Source organism: Capricornis sumatraensis, chromosome 5 (assembly GCF_032405125.1).
Source record: "Capricornis sumatraensis isolate serow.1 chromosome 5, serow.2, whole genome shotgun sequence".
NCBI lineage: Eukaryota > Metazoa > Chordata > Mammalia > Artiodactyla > Bovidae > Capricornis > Capricornis sumatraensis.
Window position 1 is genome coordinate 109,604,501 of NC_091073.1, and position 6,514 is coordinate 109,611,014.

Genomic DNA, 6,514 nt, shown 5'->3' on the forward strand with positions numbered 1-6,514 from the left:
TCTCCAGGGGATCTTCCCAACCCAGAAATCAAACCGGGGTCTCCTCCACTGCAGGCAGTTTCTTTACCAACTGAGCTAGAACTTCCTGGGGAGGAATTAAATAATCTGTGGTGTGTTATAATTGCAGTGGATGAAGCAAGGGTATAAATAATAATTCCAAGTAGCTAGCTATATTTACTTGTGGTATTGATTGAAAACTTCATGCAACCAATGAATTTATTAAAATGGTACTGTTGATGTCTACAACATCAAGAAATGATCTGTGTAATAAGAAAATCTTTGACGTTTTTCTGTAGAAAGGTCCAGTTAGTAAGCATGACTAGGGGTATATTCTGTGTTGGTATGTGTTAAAGTCAGACTTGTTACTTAATTCCAACCGCTGTGGCAACATTTCACAATGGCACGGAACTGAAGCCTACTCACCACATCATTTGTCAGGAAACACACTGTAGTAAAGTATTCATGGATGTGGTCATTAAAGCTGTGTGCCAGACACGCTAGAAAGGTCTAGAACTACACAAAACCAGAGTTTTGCATGAGTTCAAGGTATTCATAACACAATAGTCCATTGTACTCCATGCATCTACTAAGCACATTGAAAATTAAACAAAGAAACACATACACTGAGATTTAAAATATACCATATTTCATTGACTCAGAGAAGCACATTGCTTTCCACATGACATTTCTGGATTTAAGCTGTATGTAATCAATGATAAGAAAACATTGCTTAATTGGTAGCTTTGAATTTTTTTTTTTTTAATTTTAATTTTTTATTTTTTTAATTTCAAAATCTTTAATTCTTACATGCGTTCCCAAACATGAAACCCCCTCCCACCTCCCTCCCCATAACATCTCTGTGGGTCATCCCCATGCACCAGCCCCAAGCATGCTGTATCCTGCGTCAGACATAGATTGGCGATTCAATTCTTACATGGGGTTAGCTTTGAATTTTTTTTCCTTAGTGATGTATAAAATAAGGATGTATCCTAAAACTGATGCTGTTTTACACTCTGTGAAATATGATAAGAAAATACCACAAATTTAAGCCATTAAAGTTTTTTTTTTCTTTTTTTTAATTAAATTTTTATTTTTACTTTATTTTACTTTACAATACTGTATTGGTTTTGCCATACATTGACATGATAGATAAATCATGACACAATACATCAAAATTGACTCAAGAGAAGAAAACTTGAAGTGTCTTTGTTAACAGATGGTCTTAAGATTTTGGAAAATTGTAAAGCATAAACTGCAAGAAAATGTTTTTTAAATGTGGCAATTTCTGTGTTAAGATTGAAATTGAAATAATTTTTGAGGAGCACAATTCCTTCTCTTTAAAAGACTTTTGAATTGACCAGATACACAATTGTAAAGGTAAGACCTACAAATTTTGTAGTTTTAACTGGTGCAAACAGTGAATTAACTGCATTAAGGTATACATTAAGCCACAAATTTCATCATTTTGTTTGGTGATGGATATTGTGTGTAATTCTGCCAAAGATAAGTCTCAGAGATCTTTCTCCCTCCTTTTGAGTGGAGCACATTTTTCCTTTACCTATTTTTATAGTGTTGTGGTTTATAAACCAGCAGTTTACAAACCCAAAAACCTATAGGTTCTTGACAATGAATATAACATGTGAAGTTAGCCAGGCATAAGACAAACACTTACCAGAACTATATGAAACTTATTTTTTACTCAGCTGAATACATAACACAAATACATGATACTGGAGATGATATTTTAAATTCATTAAAAAAATACAAGTTGAACGTTAAAATATTTAGTTGCTCTATCTTTGGAACTAAAAACATAATACTTTTTCTTTTGTGGATTGCATTTTCAGGTTAACATTGTGCATGGAGATGTCAAGTATAGAATTCATCCTTGAATCCTTTTAACTAGGAGTCATATTTAACTGCATTCTGCTTCATACATGGAAAATAGTTCTTTCAAAGTATAGATTCTTCTAAATATGTATAGAACATTTGTCCAATAATTTTGAAATTGGAGAACATATAATGAAAATTAATTTTTTATAGCCGTAGAAATTAATTTCATCTCATTTGTTTCGTTTCTGATAAGTACTTTTGGATCAGAAAGTGAAACTAGATTATTTAGTGCTAAATGAGTTTTCCCAAATCAGACTGTTTGTAGGACAGAGTAAATCTAATTACAGTGGTGTGCCTCCATGTGAATGCCCCAGCAAAGACGTATTCAGAGTACTTAGATGACATGTAATTTTAAGTCTTTGATGCATTATTTTAAAAACTATTGTGTTGGCCATAAAGTTCATTCAGATTTTTCCATAACTTCTTGCAGGAAAACCCAAATGGATTTTTTGACCAACCCAATATATCATGTCATATTTCAGATGTACGAAAAAGATAAAGAATAATCTAATAAACAGCTATCTCCTAATCCAAGAAATGAAACATTACATTGAATGTTTGAACTCCTTTGTACTATTCACAAATCACGTCCTCTTCTTCCATCTATGGGTTATGTACTACTCATTGTATCATAGGTCTTTTAGTGGCAAGTGAAAGAACTTCAAACTAGTTTAGGCAAAAGCGGTATATATTGGCTCATGACATATGTCAAAGGATCACACAGTGAAACCAAAATAAAGCAAAGATATATCTGAACCTCTGGAACATCAAGAATCAGATAAAGCTAGGTCTTGCCATATTCATCTCTTGTCTCTAATCACTTTCTCTTGTGATAGGAAATATGGCAGGAATCATAGCCATGAGAAGCTGTTGTCTTTCATGTCTTACAAGTTAGAAAAATCCCAAAGGTAGACATTGATGGGTCTATCAGATGATGGAGACCCATCAAATATGGTTAGGGACAGGATCATGGTAAACAGTCTAACTGGAGCGTGAGGAGCAGTTATTCCAAGATGAAAGTGGTTGTTTTCAGAAGAAGGAAGGTGCTGGGAAGGCACATGCACACACACATATATGCATGCGTGCACACACACGCACACACACACACACAAACACACACTCAACCCTGGCCTATTCCAACCGTCCTCATTACCTCTTGCCCGCTTGCTGCTTCCAGAACTTTATGGCCTCCAACCTTGCCAACATTTTTCATCTACCTTTATAACCTCATTTAAAATTTACGTTTTTCCAAACTGACTTCTCCTTGGCTGACCACGTGTCTATTTTTAGTTCTGTCCTCTAAACTGAATTTTAGTTCTTCATTTCCAAGACTCTGCTGGTATTTCCAAGTAGGTGACATGATGTCAATTCAGTTGCAATAAGTTCCAAACCACATTTACCATTTTCCACAAACTCAATCCAACTTCCTTCCTCAACTTCTTTATTTTTGTTAGTCATTATATCATATTACAGCATACTCAGACACTGAAAGCCTCCTTGACACTTCCTTCTTGGTCAAACACCATGTACACTTCCTTCTTGGTCGAACACCATGTGAAGACCCTAGTCGAGGATGTTTTTCAAAAGTTCTGTTACATCTGTTTCACCTCTCCATTCCTACCACCCCCATCCTAGTCTAAATCTTTCGCTGCAGTTGGAGTGCAAATGGTCTGAAACCTTCACCTTTCTAATGTTCACCCTTCAACCTTCACCCTCTTAATCAATATTAGAAAATGTTATTAGACAAAACTTTATAAAATCATCGTTATGATCATGTCACTTCCCTATTGAAGTTTCCATTATAATCATTAACTGGAGAAGGAAATGGCAACCCACTCCAGTGTTCTTGCTTGGAGAATTCTGTGGATGGAGGAGCCTGGCGGGCTGCAGTCCATGGGGTCACAAAAAGTCAGACACGACTGAGCAACTAACACATAACCAGTAACAATAACAAACCTCAGCTCTTGAGCCTAGCTCTACAACCTGACCTTGACCTACTTGTATACTAATCATTAGGGAAATCAAGTCAAAACCAGAATGAGATATCACCTCACACGTATTAGAATGGCTGTGATTAAAACAGTAAGTGATAACAATATCTAATGAAGATGTGCACTCTGTTGATGGGAATGCAAGTTAACATAGTCTCTATGGAAAACTGGGAAGTTCCTTGAAAAGTTAAAAATAGGACTCTTTCATTGTTGTTGTCATCTAGTCACTTAGTCACGTCCCAGTCTTTTGCGACCCCATCGACTATAGCCCTCCAGGCTCCTCTATCCATGGGACTTTCCAGGCAAGAATACTGGAGTGGGTTGCTATTTCCTTTTCCAAGGGATCTTCCTGATCCAGAGATAGAGCCCGCTTCTCCTGCATTGACTGGTGGATTCTTTACCATTGAGCTACCTGGGAAGCCCCACAGGACTCTCATATGATCCAGCGATCCTACTTCTGGGTGTATATTGTGAAGGAAATGAAATTAGTATCTCAGAGAGATGTAGGCACTCCTATGTTCATTGCAGCATTATTCACCACAGCCAAAATGTGAAAACAGCCTAAGTGCTCACTGACAAATGAATGCATAAGGAAGATAGGTGTGTGTATACACATACATATATATAATGAGAATATTATATATATATATATATATAATATTCACCTGTGAGAAAGGAGAAAATCTTGCTATCTTGCCATTTGCCATTCATAACAGCATAGATGGACCTGAGGGACATTCAATTCAGTTCAGTTCAGTTGCTTAGTCATGTCCGACTCTTTGTGATCCCATGGACTGCAGCATGCCAGACTTCGCTGTCCATCACCAACACCTGGAGTTTACTCAAACTCACGTCCATTGTGTTGGTGATCCCATCCAACCATCTCATCCCCTGTCATCCCCTTCTCCTCCTGTCTTCAATCTTTCCCAGAATTAGGGTCTTCTCAAAAGAGTTAGTTCTTTGCATCAGGTGGCCAAAATATTGGAGTTTCAGCTTCAGCATCAGTCCTTCCAATGAATATTCAGGACTGATTTCCTTTAGGATGGACTGGTTGAATCTCCTTGCAGTCCAAGGGACTCTCGAGAGTCTTCTCCAACACCACAGTTCAAAAGCATCAATTCTTTGGCACACAGTTTTCTTTATAGTCTAACTCTCACATTCACACATTACCACTGGAAAAACCACAGCTTTGACTAGATGGACATTTGTTGGCAAAGTAATGTCTTTGCTTTTTAATAAGCTGTCTAGATTGGTCATAACTTTTCTTCCAAGGAGCAAGTGTCCTTTAATTTCATGGCTGCAATCACCATCTACAGATTTTGAAGCCCCAAAAATAAAGTCTGTCACTGTTTTCACTGTTTCCCCATCCCAAGAAGTGATGGAACTAGATGCCATGACCTTAGTTTTCTGAATGTTGAGTTTTAAGCCAACTTTTTCACTCTCCTCTTTCACTTTCATCAAGAGACTTTTTAGTTCCTCTTCACTTTCTGCCATGGGGTGGTGTCATCTGCATATCTGAGGTTATTGATATTTCTCCCAGCAATCTTGATTCCAGCTTGTGCTTCCTCCATGTTATATTCTGCATATAAGTTAAACAAGCAGGGTGACAATATACAGCCTTGACGTACTGCTTTCCTGATTTGGAACCAGTCTGTTGTTCCACACCTGGTTCTAACTATTGCTTCCTGACCTGCATACAGATTTCTCAGGAGGCAGGTCACGTGGTCTGGTATTCCCATCTCTTTCAGAATTTTCCACAGTTTGCTGTGATCCAAACAGCCAAAGGCTTTGGCGTAATCAATAAAGCAGAAGAAGATGTTTTTCCAGAACTGTCTTGCTTTTTTGATGATCCAGCGGATGATGGCAACTTGATCTCTGGTTCCTCTGCCTTTTCTAGATCCAGCTTGAAGATCTGGAAGTTCACGGTTCACATACTGTTGAAGCCTGGCTTGGAGAATTTTGAGCATTACTTTGCTAGTGTGTGATATGAGTGCAATTGTGTGGTACTTTGAGCATTCTTTGACATTGCCTTTCTTTGGGATTGGAATGAAAACTGTCCTGTGGCCACTGCTGAGTCTTCCAAATTTGCTTGCATATTGAGTGTAGCACTCTCAGAACATCATCTTTTAGGGTTTGAAATAGCTCAAATGGAATTCCATCACCTCCACTAGCTTTGCTTGTAGTGATGCTTCCTAAGGCCCACTTGACTTCACATTCCAGGATGTCTGACTCTAGGTGAGTGATCACACCATCGTGACCATCTGGGTCTTGAAGATCTTTTTTGTATAGTTCTTCTGTATATTCTTGCCACCTCTTCTTAATATCTTCTGCTTCTGTTAGGTCCATACCATTTCTGTTCTTTATTGTGCCCATCTTTGGTATCTCTAATTTTCTTGGAGGGATTCCTAGTCTTTCCCACTCTATTGTTTCCCTCTATTTCTTTGCATTGATCACCAAGGAAGGCTTTGTTATCTCCCCTTGCTATTTTTTGGAATTCTGCATTCAAATGGGTATATCTTTCCTTTTCTCCTTGCCTTTAGCTTCTCTTCTTTTCTCAGCTATTTGTAAAGCCTCCTCACACAACCATTTTCCCTTTTTGGATTTGTGAAATAAGCCAGACAGAGAAAAGC